Here is an 18905-nt window from a genome sequence, read left to right on the forward strand (position 1 = left end):
ATGTGTACCTTAACTGATGGAAATAAAACGTGTTAACATCTGATTGATTTGAACTGTGCTGTTGCATTTGGGGTTCCTCGACACAGAGTCTTTGGTGTGGCTGACAATGATACAACATTAATGTTCTTCTATTTGTTATTTGAAGAAAAACCCTCCAGCAAGATCAGGGATTCATTGCACTAAGAGCTGTTTTTGCTCTTGCTTGACTTATTCCCTTCTAGTTTATTTATTCATGAATTCTGTTCCTTTATAAAAAGTCCACTCCAGGCAATGCCTTTCTTAAAGAATATTGCACTTTTTGCTGGCTAAATGCATGCAACCTTTGGTCTCATACTGTAGCTGCCTGGATGGGAAGTAGTTACAGAGAAACGTGCCGTTTGTTGCATGCTCTTGTTCTGAAGTGACACTATCACAATAACATTCTTTACTGAGGTTCCTCATTATAGACGTGTAGAAATTTATTCACAAACTGATGGCCAGGTTTCAATATTCATTACTTGGAATGAATGGCCCCTTATTCTAAAATTGGTTAAACTGATGTCTGTGGGACCACTTGTAGGGTTCAGTAACTGTAAGCAAGGTGGACTGCACTCTGAACAGCAGCCACCTGGTGGTCTCGTCCTGCCTCCTGCCATTTTGCACCTATTCAGACCAGATGCATTTGTCCTTTTCAAAATTTTCAGTTATTACAGCCTTCTGGCTTTGTAGGTAAAGTTTGAATCCAGAGATCATTCATTCCAAAGATGAAATAATATTCATTTTGAGCAAAAAACTTTTATAAATATTGAGTCACCCACTGTTAAATGTGGTAGGCTGAAGTAGCTGATCTCAGATATCAAATAACTTTGCTCTTTGGTGTACCTTGTGAACAACCTGTGACAAGGTATAGACCTGAAGCAGACTCAGTGTCCACAGAAATCCAGGAACTCCCAGTAATTTACTGATGGGAAAAGAGATGAACTCTTAGGCAGAAAAATGTTTTTAAATTTCAGCATGCATGTTCATCAATCCTAATTAATAACGATGCCTCTGAGACTTGTTTTGTTAATGTCTGAGAAGATCTGAGAACAGATCTATCTGTTCTGTGGTGGACTTTGTTGTGAGGAACACTGGTCACATTCATAAATGTTTTCTAGGATTGAGCCTTTCATTGTTGTTCTTTTTTCTTCTTTAATTAGTATTTTCAAAATAACAAGTCCATTGTCATGAGATATACTATCAGTTTGCCATCGAGACAAGGATTCATATCACTTTTCTTTAAATAATAGCTTCCCATTCTCTCACATACAACCTTAATTTTCTCATGTTCAGGTCTAACACACCACAAGAAAATTAATTTAGAAATGAAACACTTTTACCAATTTTATTCTTTTGTATTTTGATGTACTCTTGTTGAATCACTCTTGATTTACAGCAGGACTAGAGCAGGATCAGACCACTTGTACTAGTGATTAAAAATGAAATGGGAACACCTTGATTGCAAAGAGGTTTTATGAAACATGATCTCTAACAAACCCTAAGTGTTGGACCTAAATCTCATTGACGGCAATATTTCAATTATAGAGTAAGAAATAATTTTTGGAGGGAAAAAAATCACATTCTTTTTAATGTTTTCTGGGACAGTAATAAATTTTTATTTGCATTCAGTTACTTCCTGAAATCTAATTTTTTTTCTAATTTTTCTAATTTTTTTTCTAATTAATCTCTTTTTTTCTGTACCAGCATAAACTTTTGGGCAAGTACTTGCTCCAAAGGCTGTAAAGCTCATTTGTTGTGCCTCTGGCAGGATCCTGTCAGTATTTCAAGGGACAGGCTGTGGATGGGGGAAACTAGTACAGGGGGGTGAGTGGCAGCATGGAACATTTGTCTGTGAATGCAGGACCTCAGCTCAGCTTATAAATTATCCCCTGGGCCTTGTAGATAAACACAGACTTCTATGGTGGCATTGGCTGGGAAAGACAAACACTTGCCGACGATTGTAGGCTAATCCTTCAGGACACTAATTGCCAGAAAACCAAGGAAGCATTATTTTAGGAACAGCTTGTTTCACTTTGTGAAGGGGAAAAACACTGCACTGGATTTAGTTTTGTTTGCTGAGCTTTACCCCCTCCTCCCGCATCCTGTCTCAGATTTTAACGATTTACCTTCATCATTGTTGTTGGGGGCTTTTTCTTTCTCTTTTCCTTTTGGTCCTGCTTTGTGTTTTCCTGTGATGCCTCTGTAAAGTGTTGTGAAAAATGCAACTTAGTTTTCATTTTCATGAAAGCACACATAAACAGGCATGTGGGTTTTATACCATTAACTATTTAAAGATTTGGGACCAACCAGCTACATTTTGGCTGAATTTTTGTGGAAGGGGGTGCCATGCAAAGGTTTGTTGTTGGGTTTTTTTTTTGTTTTGTTTTTTTGTGTTTTTTTTTTTTTTCCATTTTTTCAAGGCAATTTGGAAACTTGCAAGAAGTCCTAGACAAACTGCCCCACCAGTGAAAATCCCCAGCTGAATTAAGTCATTACCCCATTGCTGGGGATTTAATTCACTGGCATTTCTCCAATGTGCCTCTAGAAGAGAAGGCATCTTAACCTCCTTGATCTGAGACCTGCTTCCCTGAGTATGGCATCCAAAAGCACCTACCTGCATGGTATTTTCCATGGTGCAGATCACCAGTGTGTAAATCCTGCCCTGTCACTGTTGAGGGCATAAGTCCAAACAGGCTCACATGGGCCTGGGATTTCACAACAGTCACAAGGATCCTAACCTTCATGTTGGATTTGCACCAGAGCAAGAAAGGGACTGGTGATCTATGTTGTGTGGCCTCCCAGTCCAAATCAAACCCTACAAAATGAGGCAAAAAGAGAAGCAGTGCTATATAAATCCCACAAAAGCTTTGAAATCCTCAAAGGAAATGCAGCTGAGCACCCTGAAGAATTAGAGTCCTATCCTCGATGGAAGGTCTTGATGAAGCTTTAGGTTGGTGAAGCAGGATGACTGAGAGGAGTCCCAAAATAGGGTCACCTCTTGGCAGCAAAACTCTTGTGTCCTTGGCTGCCTTTGCCACAGTTGCCAGTTGTTTGTATGCTTTGTGGGAGTGAAATTCATCCATGCTCCAAGGCCCAGAACCAAGTCTCTGCACCACAAACGTCCTACAGTAATTGTAAGGTTCATATATGCTCTTCAGAGTGGTTATTATTTTCCCAGTAATTTATGCCTCCCCATAAATTATTATACTGTTGCTTATTATTTGAGGTGCGTTGTTGCATAAGAATGGCAATCCTGGATGAGGATTTCCTTGTGCTAAGTAGTATGTTAACATAAAACATGGAAGATGTTTCTCAGGGAATTATTTAGTTTGTGTACTTTCTGGGGAAAGTAAAATATAATTTAAAAACAGAGGTAAAATGAGTAGGTGGACAAATAACACGCATATTAGAGACATGCATAAGGCTGAGAAACAGAAAGAGCAGAGCACTCCGTATTCTCAGCACATGCAGCTCTGCCTTCTTGAGGTTTAGTTTTATTTGTTTTCTGTTGCTTCTCCCAAAAGGTAGGCAGCTCATCAATGTTTAACTGCTCTTGCCTTCTGATTTTTTTCTTTTTAATCTTTGCTTAACTTTTCTGGTGGCTCGTGTGAGCTCAAGTGTTAGTGAGAACTCAGATCCTCCTGTCCTTCTGCATGTTTGTTTTTGGTTTTAATGTGACAAATGTATGCCTCCTCTGGAAACAGTATCCATGCTGCAGAGTAATTATTTAGTGAATGGTGGATCCAGTTCGTGTTGGCAAGGATCAGATTAATCACTATTAATCATGACCCCCTCTGACAGTAACCTCATCCCTTGCCTAAGTACTGTTTTTTATTGAGAAGTAATAGCTATTCGGGGATGGCTGGGCCACTGCTCTTGTTGCACCGGCCTCAGGACTTCTGGCAGGAGGCAGAGGGACTCGGTTCAAAATTAAAAATAGATGCACATGGTCCACATTCCAGACATAAAATAAGCAGCTTCCCCTGTGAGCTTCTTCAGACTCGTCTGAGTGTCCTCCTTTCCCCTGAAGCCTCCCGAAAGTTTGCCTCTTTCCAAAGGTTGAAATCAGTGTTGGAGATTAAATACTCCCTCTGATGCTTTTTCATTTGTCGACTTGATTTTCTCTTTTAAACTTAGGTAGATCCTAGTATAATCTGATGTACTTGCTGTCCTTGCAAGGATAAGATTTTAAGGTCTATTCTAGCAGTTGTGGCAGGTTTCAACAGCTGACGAGACTGCAGATGAATTTAGCTCTCTGGCACTCCTGTTGTAGCAAGTAGACCTGAAACCAACGACCTTTTTTGAAGATTTCTGGATTCAATGAAGAAGCAGTGCGCTGTCGAGGTGAGGCACGCAGCATTGTTCACCTCAAGCACAAAGCTGCAAGGATTCCATCTTCTCTCTCTAGGTCAATGAACTGGAGATTACAGGCCTGTATGTATGTATATACATATCTCAAAATTTATCTCCTTACTACATGTGCCACCAGAGGTTTGCTGAGAGAAGACAGTAGTTTAATTCAGAATTGTTCTGTTTTTCCTAGCAATACAGGTTCTTTTTAAGAAGGTGAGGCAGTGCTGTCAATGGATGCCATCATTATTTCAGCAAAAGCACAATGACCTAAGTACTGGATTGAAACAAATCTCCCCAATCCCCCACACACCAAAATCCATCTTAATTACTTTTTAAAATGTTTTCATTGACTATATGGAAATCCAGGACAAAACCCTGTAGAAAAGAGCAAAAAAAAGAAAAGTGTCTTTTGTCTCCATTTAGCTCTTCGATACCTGGAAGGTAGCAGTAGAAACTTGGAGCAAACCTGCCACAGTCTTTTGATCTCTGCCAAAGTTGTTGTGGGAGTAATGTTGTTTAATGGTTGAAGTAATTTATTGAAATTTATTGTGAAGAATAAAAATACCAGCAAAGACAAAGGGACCAATAAAAATTATCTGGTAAACCGCTGTCAAATTTTACATGCTCAAGGGCTACTGGTAATTTCCCATCTTAAAATGGGGGTAGGAGGGAGGATTTGGAGGGGAGGGAAGGAGGGTAAAAAGTATATAAATAAAATCACCTCTTTAAATAGCTAACTGGCCTGGCCTGAACTCTGTTGGAGCTAAGTTCCTTTGGCAGCTGTAATATCTGTTGAGGGTGTAGCAAAGGGCTGAGACCAGGTTTCGGAGAATCTGCCTTAGCTTTGCTGGCTCTCCCTTGCATTCTTCCACTTGTCAGCAAGAAGCTCACTGAAGCATGAAATGAGGGAGTGCAAAGGCTCCCGCACTCCATCCAAGCAAGTCTGGATAACACCCCCGTGGTTAATGTTTTTCTCTGCTAAAAAGAAGTAAGGGTAATAAAAATAAATGAACACTTTGGCTAACTTGGAAGTACATGGGTGGAAGAAAGCAGGAGGAGAGAATGTGAGGAGTGAAGGTATGCTGTCCACCATCTCTTCCTCCAAGTTTATGGCAGAGTTTGAATCTCTGATTGAAAGATCATTGGATTCTAAAAATCTAAAACAAGACGTAAAATACAAAGAGAGAGAATATTAAATGTCTGAGGTGTCTGGGCAGTAAAGCATGCTTAAAAATATTTTGTTTATTGAATAAAGCAGGCTAGGTGACCATACAAGGAACACAGGACTATAGGAAACTGTCCTAGATCATCCAGTCCTTTGGGATCTCAGGGAACTGTTACACACAGCACAACTGATAAACACATCCCTTTCAGCACTGGTACCTGTTAAAAGCAAACCTGTAGTGCTGTCATTATGCTCATCGCACCAGTTAATCTTTTACTTTCCTAAATGCTTACTCGTATAATAATTCTTCATCTTGTTCCTGATGCCAGATCAGAGTGTTTTTCCCGCCATGATATGAGTGTTGGTCTCATATAGGTGGACGACGTTTGCCTCTCCAGTCACCCACCACAATTTTCTTCTTGGTGGTGCTGTAGGGGGAAACAGTTCCACTTGATGAACCAAAATGCTGTAGAAAATTTAACCTTAGAAAACTTTTTTCAAAGCTGAAGTCTCGTCCTCTCAACGGAATCTGGCTGGGGACAAGAGGTATTTGAATGAAAGAGTCACCAGCTGCCTTTTCTCTGGACCTCCCAAATTCATACAGCAGTTGTGCTTTGGTGATTGCTGAATCTGTCGCTAAGTATCTGTGATCCTGGTGACTGGCAAAGTGTTTTGGTTTCTTTCATCTGCTGTGGGGAATTGAAGCAGTTGTGAAATGGAAGTTGGGTGGGTAAGTCCTCTTTCTTTGGATTTATGTAACTTTTGGAGGAATGATGTTATGAAAGAAACTTCCTAAATGTAAGCCTCTGAACAAAAGAGATTGACGATACGGGTGTCTTTTGCAAGTTCAGCTGTAACAGGTTTGTGTTGCAGTGGGTTACACCTCTGTTCATACAATGCCATTGGTAAGCTGACATTTCTAATGACCTTTTATAATCACTTACTTCCTTTTCTCACTCATTTTATGAATAGTCATGTACTCACTTCAAGAGTTTCCCACCTTGTGGTCTCCTCTTACAGTTCATATTCATTTCAAAATGGGTTGGGCTTCCTGTAAAGGGTAGCACAGTGTAGACTGAAGTTCAATAGAGCCTTTCCTTTCTACAGGAAGGGGCGGACCAAAAAACTCATAGTGCCCTTTTTTGCAGGAAAGGCTTCAGAAATGGCAGTCAGCAAATTGCTTTTCTTCTTTTGAGACAGTTCTGAATGCATGCTCTAATATGGTGCCCTGTTCAAGACGTAAAACTTAGGGCTCTGACCTTTCTAGTGAGTGATGATCCCATGGCAATTTCCCTCCTGAGTTGGAGCGTGCAAGTCCTGGTGATGATGTTTTGTCCAGGCTCTCATTCAGGAAATATATTCTGCCAACTTGACTTGACCCTGCGCCCTCAGTAGGACACATTATTCTTCACTTCCTGCCCTAAATTGCTGTGTACTGCCACCTTGCCTTGAAGGGTTCTTTGTTCCACTTCGGAGGTAGGTTCATTTCAGTGGTGGATGAAGGGAAGCTGTATGGTTTTGAAAAGCAATTTGAGAGCCCTCTGAATGAAAAGTGCTTCACACATGAAAAAATTAGTGTTATCAATTGTCATTGTCAGCCTCAAATCCTGAATTTGAAAGAGTCATTTATACTCCTTAAAGGCAAACACGCAGCAGTGTGCTAAAAGACAACTAAAGTAGCTGAAGAAAATGCTGTCTCATGTCATTTCAGGCTCTGCGATCCAAGGGACCATTAATAACTATTTCGTTGTTTTCAATGATCTTTCTACACGGGCAGAGAGGGAGAAAGTTGGAAGAGAGAAGCTGCACTGCTGACCACTCCAAGCGGTGCCATGCCTTATGTGTTAACAGCTTACCTGCTGCAAGGACATTCAACCAGGGCAGCGACAACATGCAAATGGATGAGGGAAAGGCATAGGTCAAGATTTGAACTTGTCCCCTTGATTATGATATAGTAAGGACCATCTTTCCCCATCACTCTCTGACATTCTGGCTGCATTTTCTGCCTTTCCCACTCTGCCTTGTTCCCATTTCCCCTTAGCAGATGCCAATGTGTGAAGACACCATGGCAAGGTCAGCATCAGTCAGCCACCTTTGAGATGACAGATGCCATGTGAATCCAGATCCCATCTACACTGAGGCTCATGCAAACCGAAGGGCCTGCTCAGAGCTGCTGAGAGCTGTGAGGTGCAAGGAAAGTGCAAAGGCTTTGTGGAGGGTGGCAGATGGAGAGAAGGACCTGCTTGTTGGTTGGAGTGTTGCGCTTGCAAGTTTGTGGAGCACTTCACGCCTATCTCAGCATGGGTGCAAATTGCTGCCCAGGCAGAATGGTGGCAGTTTGCACCCTCTTTTTACTCACATTGTACCAGAGTCAATGTCAAGACAAGATGAAATTCAGGTCCTAAATCTCAGCAGGTCATCTGTCTGGAATTGTACCCAATATGGTTGTTCTGCATTCAACAAATGTTCAGTCATGACAGTGGTTATTCATGGAAAATATGTTCCGTTGAATTTTCCAGCAGCTTAGATGATGACTTTTCCTGATTTTCTCATGAAAGCCTGTTCTCCTGTTGAGTTGACCATGCTGATAGGAACATTTTTTGGTGTTGCTCCATCTAAAAAACCCCTTTTTTTCCTCATATCCTTTTACCTTTTGCTATATCCCACTTGGTGAGTTTCTTGTTCATTCATAGGAGTCTGGTTTGGTGAGAGACAGTAGCAGCCTAAGACACCCGTATACCTTGGGTTTAAAGATTCCTTATATACATCAAAATCAGGTTTTAAAACATTACCTCTTGGAAACCACTCAGAAAGCTCTGTCAAATAAAACTGTTACCAAAGTGGTCTTTGTAGAAGAAAAAAATCCCTTGTGTAGGAGAGAAATAATTCAAGCTATAGTTTGAAAGTCTTTATAATAGGTGGAAGAAGAAGTGGTTCAGTGTCTGTGGAGTCAGCTCACCCCTCAGAGATGCTGGTTCAGTCCCTCAGTCTGCCACAGGTTTCCTACACAACCAGATGTGTGATTTAATTCCCATAAGACCTTAGCTCTCTTTATAAAGCAGTGAAAGCAGCACGGATATCCTTTGTGTTAAAGACTGGGGGAGTACTTGGATATTAGCATGGTTTAGGCCTTGCCTGAGGTAGGTTAACACCAGCTTGAAAGATAACATGGCTCCTACTAGCATTATGACAGAGGCATGTTTTATTCTTTGTTTTTTTTATGTTGTATCTTAAAAAGAACCAGACAAAAATCTGATCTAAGGTAGGGGAAAGAAAAAAGAAAAGAAAAAGCCATGTGATTCACTGCAGGGCTAAATCCCCTCTGCAACTGGTTCTAGTCTGGAGAATATATTCACAGCTGGGTTATAAACCCTCAAAACCAGACAACGTAACCTTAACTAACACAACATTACTAAGGCACTGCTGTAATGGGATCATTCCACTATGGCTCATGGGCACATTTTAAGTGTCATCAATTTAGTCTACAACTGGAGTCTGTTAAGTGCAAAACCATTTTAGCAACTGTATCTTACATACAGGAATGATCGAATATTAATATCTTTTGTTGAGAAGAAATATGGAGAGGAAAACGAAAAGCCACAGGAAACCTCACTGTCCTTCCTCAGGTACTGAAGTTCATTTTTGGACGGCAGCAGGATCAGTCTAGCAGCTGAGCATTGGTGTAGGTAACCAGGAAATCATCCCTCATTCTCCAATGTTGATCTGTTCTGAAAACTTAGCCAAGTTATTTCACCTCAGTTTTCCTTCTTAATCTTACCACTACAAGGCTGTGACTTGATTGACAGCGTAGTTATTTCACTGCATTGTCGGAATGGGTTAGACTCTAGCTGCATGACACTGAGACTGAGAAAACAGGGGAAAACTATGAGGGACGAGGCCCTGTGTTCTGTCCCACCAAAGATGCCCATCACGACCATTTTGGTAGTTGATGTCAAGGCATTTAAAAAGAGCTCAAAATGTTTTGCAACTGAGTCAGAAATGTGATTACCTTACCCCAAAGCTGGGGTCAGAAAGATGATAAAATTAACTTTCCCACCCTATTTCTTTCTCAATACCCCCTGGGCTGCTTCGTCTTTTACCTTGTGACCTGTAGGCATGTGAAAACATGTGATGATGAGATGGTGCAAAAGTTTCTATTTGGATATAGATACTTGTGTTGTCTATAAGTGTTATAGGCCAAGACTTGGGTAAGTGTCCTGAGGCTGCCTGAGTATCCATGTAAACTGAATTACAGGAGATGTTAGCCACCTTCCATGAGCTTTTTGTTCCCCAGTGATGCAAGGTTGGAGCTGTTGTAGGCTTTTTGCAGGACACTTCTATGATTTGACTTTATGTGACTGACTGAATGAAGTGTTTTAGAGGCTTCCATACCTCCCTCCACTGATTGTGTCGGGAATGGAGGCTTTGAGATGAACCACAGCTATCTTCATAAGGAAGATGATTGAAATATCTCTCTCCCTACAAGTCATTGGTTGTACTTAGAAAACAAGGGAATGATTCCTGATGATTACAGCCTGCATTGTATTTTGTATTATCTTTTTATCGTTATCAAATCATGCTGAAGAGGCTGCAAGGCGAACAAACTCTCAAGCTTAATTTTTGAGAAGCTGCTAGGAAAAAGACAGGGCATTTCAAAATCAATATGAAGTTTGTATTCCAAAGAGCAAATGGGAGAGTCATTATAAGCTGCTTTACTTCTCATCTCTAATTCCCCATATTCATAACTTAAGCCCTGTCATTTGGATTTATCTTCTGTGGCCCGCAGTGACACCAGGAAAAGTGTTTCTTTTTAATTCTGTGGCAAAAAAATAACAATGCTGCAGGGTAGGATCATATTTCCACAGAAGTTTAGGGCTTAAATGTTTCATGTTGGGCACCAGATTTTGCTGTCTTCTCCCCCTCCCATTTGTCCCCCTCCACCCTAGGACACAAACAGTGTAATTCCAGAAAGAAAGGACACTGATACAGCCAATCCTGCATATGACTATTGCTCTGTCCTTGGAGATGCCATCACTAAATCTAATGATTGGCTTTTGCTGACGGGAGTGTTTCAGCTAGACTGGAGAAAGCAACAGGCGTGGTAATCTAAGAACCCAGCTTTGCCATCATTGGGTGATCTGTGTTATCTCCATCCACTTCTCCTATTTCAAGTGGCTTTCTAAACTTCTTTCTCCTTTATTACTTCTTGGTTTGTCTTATCTTGGCACTTAGAGCATCATAAATACGGTTTCCTCACCAGCAATACTTTTAATTACACCTGAAAATGAACCTTACACCTGACTCAGCCAACCCAACTGAACTATTCATAACACAAAAAGGATTGATGTTGAATTAACTAATGTCTTTAAAATAAGGAAGGCTTCCTGTATAGGTTGCTTTTTGGAGAAAATACCACAAGCTCAAATGTTATTCTGTTAAGCAGCCTTCAGAGGAGATTTTTGGGTTTGTGGGTTGTTTTTTTTTTTCTTTCTTGGGAAGTCAGGAATATGTTTAGAGGACGTGGTGTTACTCATGTCCAGAAAAATCCCACAACAGTATATTGAGGAGAAGCTGATCAACAACGGTTGACTTCTGGCAAGTCCAGGCAGTGACAGCTTGTTCCAGCAGCACCATCTTCCTGCTCCTGTGTTTATTGAACTGGACTTGAGATTACATGATACTCTGCTGGCAAGTTTTGGAATGAAATTTGGTGTGAACCCAGTACTTTCTGTCATCTGCTAAGCCCTTATTAAACCCCACTATTACTTTTTCTAACTCCCCTCTGGACTTTGAATTACACTGCGGTGAACATAGCACACGTGAGTAAGAGCTTAAGGTCTTGCTCACTTGGGTGGTCCCATTAAAAAGACCAGGTTTGCTGTCTTGGCTGCAGAGCCATTCCAAACATTGCTGCTATTTTTCTTCCCCAGCATTTCCCACCTGCCTTTTTTTTTTTTTTTACTTCTTTTTTTTCCATGCCCAATCTATTAATATGCATTTTAACCAGTTAGCTTTGGAACCAAAATATTAACTGCATAGGAGGCAGATTTTCTGAAGGTTCATAAAATATGTATCGGAGCTGGGAATATAAAATGCTCCCATTTTGTAGCAGACAAAATGTATAAAGTGCTGAGTGAAAATTGAGAGGGACCCAACTTAAACCTTTGAAAATCACTGCCAGTTCCAATATGCTGTATTTATTTTGACTTGGAGGGCTCAATCCAGTCCAGATGAGGTCATTTGGTTGGGAGAACACGTGTCCGTGCAGAGCCTGGAGGGAGGGAAGCCTGCAGGATGCTTCAGCTCCGAGGTGTTGAGCTGCCAGGGAGCAGCGGTGGGAGCAGGGTGGGCAGGCCGTCTATGTGTTGATCCTGGCACCAGAGAGTAACTCTGGGGTGGAGGTGTTGTAATCTTTAAGTTGATTTCTTTTAAGGCAGATGGGACAGTGTAGCTTTTATATCCTCAGCTATAAGTGGAGGCAAAGCTGGACGTGCTCTCAGAATTTGGGGATGGGGGAATATATTTAGGTAGGGACATCTGTAGCTACTCGCTCCTATGACTCCACGTGGCAGAGAGCCTGTTGTTTCATTTGCACAGCTCTGTCTTTCAGCTTGCTGTCTTTAACCCTTGCCCTCTCAGCTCCTGGTACCTGCCCAGCACCATTTTACTTCTCCCTCCCTCTGCTCCTGCATCTTCCCTTACACTCGTCTACAAGATTAATAGTTCAGCCATTTGTCTCTATGAAATTTCACTTTTCTCTCCTGGAGCTCCATCTCTGCAGCTCACTGCTCCAACCCAGCAGGTGGGAAAGGCTCCTGTGCCCTCCCCAAGAAGCCCTGTCCTCCCCCTCCTCCCTCCCCGACTCCCTGCCAGCAGCCTGTTTGCCAACACTTTGCACAAGGAAGCTGCCTCTATAAAAATAAACCGTGCTGAAATCTGAGAGACAGAAACCACGCCAGCCTCACACTTCATTATTGGTAATGGCAACCTTTTTGATTTCCATTTGCAAACAGTAGCCTGCATATGTTCCTCACCATGGAGCCCTTCTCCCTTCGCTCTCTTCTGCGCAAATTCAGGTTCCCTGTGCCTGGTGCTTAGTCTGGTTTGTGGTTTGCTTGCTGTGAGCCACAGACACCCCTGCTTCACAATTAAAGTATGGAAAAAGCCTGTTAAGTCACCGACTTAATTGCCTGGTTACTCACCGCCAACACAAGGTTGCCATCTGCAACAGGCTTGAGCCTCTCCTCCCACCTCTTTTACCTTTATAAGATTTTTTTCCTTGAAGAGAGCTTTTGTTGCTGATTTACACCAGAGAAAGCCAAGAGAGACAGGCCTGTATTTTCTTTTCTTACCTGCAACGTTCACTGCCACATGGGCATTGCTTGGGGTCAGCTGGCCATCCAAACACTGAGCTCCTGCACCTCCAACACTGCCTGGCTGTTACGGCATAAGCCTGGACTGAGAATTTAGGATGAAACTTCATTTTCCAGAAGGTGCCTCTATTTAAAAGGAAAAAAAAAAAGGAACAAAGGTGAAGGAGGAGAAGTAAGATAAACCAAGCTTTATATGATTAGGGTGAATGCTACATTGCTGCCCTTTAAGCCCAGATGAACTGTGGGTCCATGTCTCCATCACACACAGGGATGGGGTCTCTCAGCTAGGTCCTGCGAAAGACAGCAGCAGCGAGGGGCCCCCAGGAGGGCTCAAGGAGGGGGGGCCCACTCAGGTCCCAAGAAGGAGCTGCCTGTATTGACTTTCACTCGATTTACTGGAGCAATTGAGTTTGTCAGTGAAATGCGAGACAGGCTCAATCAGCTGTCACACTGAGACACTCCTGTCACTACTGTCAATAGCGTCGAGTTTCTGATCCTTTCTCAGATTAGCTCTGTGCCAGAACATCAAATGAAAAGCTGTTTGGGGCATGGGAGGGGAGAAACTCTAAGCAGTTACCTAGGAATCAGTTTACAGACTTCAAAGCGCTGTCAGGTTTACTCTGACGGCCTGTAGCAATGCACAGGGAGCAGTAACGCATTTGGAGTGTAATGTAGACTCTCCTCTTCAGCCCCGTGTTCGCTCGTGGACTGGGAGGCAGGCTGGGAGAAGAATAGAAGCATCTCTCCTAGTGAACCCAAATGGCATGCAAATGGCCTGCCTCCCCTGGAAGAGCTGCTCTTTAGCTTCATGGAATAGGTTGGCTTTCTTATCTTACCTTTCATTCTGAAGGACCCTTCTACATTTCTCTCGGCAATGAAATGAAGCCTTTTCCTGGAAGAGCTGGGTCACGAAAAGGCATCACTTGCAACAACAGGGCAGGAGTGAAAAGAAGGCGGGTAGGTTTGTCACGTAGAAATGATGAAGAGCATGGGGGGAGGGGAGATCCAGACAGCACATCTGAGCAGTTTTTGGCAGTGCTGAGCCTCAAGTGTGCTGCTTTTTTAATTTAATTTTATTTTATTTTTATCATATAACAAGACAAGAGCTTTGTATCCAGTTAAGTTCTTCCAAGACCTTTTCCTTAAAGTTTAACCAGTTGGATCTGGGATAGACTTTGCTGAGAATGTTTCCATCATGAGGGATGCCAATATGGATGTCTCTACTATGGGAAGAATAACCCATCAGGAGACCTTTTTTTTAAAACTTCAAGGATTTAAGAATTCTCTTTTCTCTGTTCCAGCTGAAACAGCTTATAGCAAGGTGAACTCACCCATTTACACAGAAGCCAAGAGGGTAATGCTAATCCTATTAGAAAATAATCTACCACAAAAAAATTATAATAATAGGGGTGGAGAAGGAACTCTTTTGAGGCAAATTCACAGAGTAATTCTTGTGAATTTACTCTTTTCTATCATTTTGATATCAATATATGAATCATAAAGATTACTATTTTACTTTCACTTTCATAAAGAAATTAAGCAAGGGAAAAGCCACATTCTAGCATTATTGCTAGAGGGGTGTTTAGAGAATAATGCTCATTTTTGATGAACGCTGTCTCAAAGAGTGAGGCAGTTTTCACAAAGAGGATTACCCTGCACAGCACTAATCTAGACTTTTTCCTTGAATGCAATTTTAAGATTTCTATTTTTTTTCCCTGTTACTTGATTCCATTATTAGATTGCTTTTGACCTCAAAATATCAAAGGGTTCATCTCTTCCTCGTTCAAGATCACCACTATCCTTCCCAAGAACCAGCTACAACTACATTTCACTCAATATTTAAACAACTCCCTGTCCAAAACAAATCATACTTTCCCTCCTTGATTGCTCAAAAAAAAACCCACAACCAACCTGCAAATGACCCAGTTCAAAGGACTATATAAGTGATCTTCAGTATCAGAGGCAAACCTGTTTGCTTCTCTTGGTGGCATGAACGTGAACCTGCCATGGAGAAGTATGGGAAGGACAACAGAAAGGAAAAACCCCACCACATTCTACTTATAAGGTATTTCAAAGCAAATGCTGGATACATACCTTTCTTTGACCTTTTCCTTAGATTAGTGGTATAGGCAGCTGCTGTGCTTGTATTACACATTCCAAAGCAGGGGCTGACTCGTGAGCAAGGTAGGTGTGTGCGTGCATGTGTACACGCGCGTGTGTTTGTTATTCAACCTGTCAGCCAAAGGTCTTCAATGCTGGTTTTAGCTCTTTGTGTTTTTTCATAGTTTCCAAGGGGGTGTGTGGGCTTTGTTTATGTTCACTGGGTGACAGGAAACCTAAGAGCTTTTAGTGAATTCAGATATACTCTGCATCCAAGGTGTGAATCTCCAGCCATTTGTGTTTAAAAGCTTTCATTAAGTCTGAGAAAAGAGGAAGAAAATAAACATCTTGCTGCTTTCTAGCTGCAGAGGGTTGAAAGTTTTTCAGCCTGTGGGCCCCATCAGGACAGTATATGCCTACAAAGGGAGAGATTGGAGGAGAGATAAAAAAGGTTAGAACTGCAAAAAATTGCAAATAAAAATCTGAAAGCTGCCGCTGAAGTTGGATTTGGTCTTTGTTTTACCAAGCCCCCATTAAACTGGCTGGCCTTGGTAAGACCCTGATAGAGCAGAGCATGCCCATCGCCCACAGAAGGAGCTTCATGGGAGAGATGATGGCTATAATGAAGGCATGAAGGCAGCCTTAATGACTCCAGCTAATTGCATCCAACCCAGCAGAAAGGGGTCTGGATCACCCTCTCCGTGCTTGACCTCCCTCGCCTGGAAAGCCAGATGGACGATTGCTGCCGCAGGCAGATGTTGACGGCGGTATGGAGATGGGCGCATGGTTGCTCTGTGTCACCGCAGGAGGGTTTTAGTGTCACCAAGCTGAGAGCTGGCCCATACACCTGGCTCTGCCTTGTGACATGGAGCAAGATGGTTTATCTCCCGGTCTAACCATTCCCCTGCCTCTGCCCATCTGTAGGCTCCTTGAGGCAGGTACTTCCCTCCAACTGCATGTTTGTGCAGTGCCTAATTACAGATGTAAGGGTAATATAAATAATAAGGTTAAAAGTCGCTCTTCTTGGGGGGAGGTGAAAAGGGAACGGAAACGGAGCCGCTACTCAGCTTCCCAGCTTTTCCTGGAATCAAAAAGAGAGTGCAAAGGGTATTGCAGGATATGTCAGACTATTTAGTCCTGAATCATTTGCCATCCTGTTTTTATTCCCCTGCAGATATATTTCAAAGAGAGTGTTTAGATGGAGCTGATGACCTCACTTATAGTTGAGGTTGCTTGTCACTTCCCATGATAAGTCCCTGATTTAGTTGTTTGGGCTGCGGCAACTTAGAGGTTTGAGCTGAAACTTCCCCTCCTGCATGCCAGACTCACACCAAGTTAATTTCAGAGGAGGGAAATTTTCAGTGTGTCACTAAAACCATGCTGATTTTATAATTGGAGAAGATGAGTCTTACTTTTTTATCTTTTAATCTTCAAAATGCCCTAACTATTCCAGTTATGCCATTATACACCAGCCCTTAAAGTGATGGGAAGATCCGAGATGAAGTGGCCCCACATGCTGGGCACTACCCAGGGTGCTGTCTCCTCTTCTCCTTGGCACGAGCTTTTCCTGAGTGGCAGTGGCAGTCCAGCCATCTTTCCAGAGACAGCAATATGATGGGAAGAAACCAAACAAACAGGGAAGGCAGCAAGTGAGTTTCAATGTCAGGACGTCAGCAGAGGTGAAGGCTTCCCCTTTGTCTGTTGTATAGACACAATAGATACAATTTCAGGTCAAAGTGAAGTACTGATAGATGTGCGTTTAGGTTTTCCTTTCTTTTCCATCCTTTCAGGTGACGATGAGGCAGGTTTGTGGATGAGTTTTCTGGGAGAATGAATTATCCATTATTCTTGGCTTGGTTTTTAAAATTTTTTTTTAAATGTGTGTAGGATTACATGAAAGTTCTTTGGTTTTGTTCAATCTGCCTACTGTCACTGATAATTCATTTACAGTTGATTGCCGGAAGAATGAGTCACTGACCCCATGGACAGGTATGGTGGTTCCAGAAATGATCAGTGGCTGAAGAGCAGCATGCTACTTGGGTTTCTATGCAGGAGTGTTGTTGTGTCTCATCCCACGTGCACACCACCTGGGTGATAGAGGACTTGCACCCAGTAGCTGGGAGTTAGAAGTAGATTACTATTTCCAGTCTTCAGGTCCTCCAAGTCTCTTGACCTGTGTTTCTTCAAGACTCGGTACAGTGGCATCTCATTTGAACAAGAGCCCTTGAATTTCTTCCATAATAATTATGAAGTTTTTTTGTTTCATACTCATATTCACTTTTTGTTATTTACCTAAGATTATGAGACAAATTTTCCCCTGCTTAAATCAAGTCTTTCCTGGACCATTGAAAATCATATTTGAACTCTGTTCGTCTCCAGTCTTGCTGGGTCACCCTGGAGTTTGTCTCTAAGTGAGTTCTTTTGTCTAATAACGGAGGTAGCACAACTACTTTATCTCAGAGGCTGGGGCCAGGAGAAATCCACTAGTGATCATGGTAACAGATTACATTTATTCCAATAATTCAGGTCCTAAAATTACTGAAAAAAAGGTTTGCATCCAAGTGTGGACATATTTACCTACATAGGTTATTGTGTCTGTGAGATTTAAGACTAATCATAGACTCATTAAGCTTGGAAAAGACCTCTAGGATCATCAGATCCAACCGTCAACCCAACACTACCATGTCTCCTAAAAGAAAAAGTAAATAAAAACAAATTAAAAGTAAATTAATTTAGATCTTCTTAAATAATGTAGTTGCTCTTGAATTGTCTAATGAGTATTTCCACTCCAGTTAGAATTTTTTTCCCCCAGTATTACATTTGCTGCTATGGAAAAGATGCTCACAGCATAGCTTAAGCAAAGATCATATCCCATACTGGAGAATCCCGTTTACTGTTAAAGCACCGTTTTCAGCTGTTCCCTTCTGTACAACGCACTTCTCTCTTCCTATCTCACTTCCCTTCTCCACTCCATCTCCAGTAATAGTAGCAAATAGTCCTTCTATACCAGCTGTCATCTACCCAGTAACAAAAAAGGTGGTGGAGCACAGTTTCCATTGAGTCTCAGCAAACTTGGTATGCAGCAATGAAAAACTCATTCTTGCTGTGCCAAAGTTCCTAACTTTGCCGATTCCTTTCAGTTTGTTCGAGCATCAACATTTGAATCTTTACCTCCTGCCTACGTTATCCACTTAGCACTCAGCTGGATCCAGGAGTAGAAGGAAACATGGAACCAGAAAAATGCTGGCTTGCACAGGCTGAGTTTTGTTTTGGGACCTGCATAGGCAGCTCTTTTGATTTTTAAGTGTTATGATGTGAGGTATGCAATGGTTTGGTTTTCCCCATTTCTTTTTTCCTTTTAAACATCTGCAGCAGCATCAATAAGTGATGAGGCTTAAATTATAAATTCACTGAAACTCAGAAGGTGTATAAATAAGATTTAATCTGTGTGATTTTAAAGCTAATTCAGTGTTTCCAGGAAGCCTGGCCCACAATCTTCCAATATTTTGACTTTAGCAGTATTAGCAACTCCAATTATAGTGCTGTTGATAGTGGCTCGCATATAGGTATGATCTTTAATCCTAAAGCGGGTATGATTCACTGCCAAATAACTATCACTTCTATGTTGGCAGCTACAACACACTTCCCTTGTAAAAGCTGGGTCCTCTTCCTAAATCTGTGATAGGTATATTGGCCCACATCTCTGCTTCCTTACAACACTCCCAAGACTAAATGTCTAAAAACTAAACCACAAATTTTTATGCTTAGTTGTTCTGATGAACCCAACTGCTCTTTCTTATCACATGCAAATGGAGGTTTTACAGTGTAGCTGCCTTTTCCTATAAAAAGAGACAATTGTGGTTTTCATTTTTAGGTTCTAAATAGCTGTAAAAAAA

The 18905-nt window shown here is 41.8% G+C and overlaps 1 protein-coding gene and 1 long non-coding RNA gene across 7 annotated transcripts in view; one reads left to right on the forward strand and one right to left on the reverse strand.

Moving 5' to 3' along the window:
• The window catches only part of SETBP1 (SET binding protein 1), a 267217-nt gene that overhangs the window by 51297 nt on the left and 197015 nt on the right, over nt 1-18905 (forward strand). The gene's annotated exons all lie outside the window — the stretch shown is intronic.
• Nucleotides 143-13826, reverse strand: LOC142050720 (uncharacterized). Its single transcript, XR_012658115.1, has 3 exons — nt 13746-13826; nt 12889-13035; nt 143-2218 (listed from the first exon to the last, which is right to left on the reverse strand). It is a non-coding gene; the product is annotated as an uncharacterized LOC142050720 (long non-coding RNA).

This window comes from Phalacrocorax aristotelis, chromosome Z, assembly GCF_949628215.1.
Source record: "Phalacrocorax aristotelis chromosome Z, bGulAri2.1, whole genome shotgun sequence".
Lineage (NCBI taxonomy): Eukaryota > Metazoa > Chordata > Aves > Suliformes > Phalacrocoracidae > Phalacrocorax > Phalacrocorax aristotelis.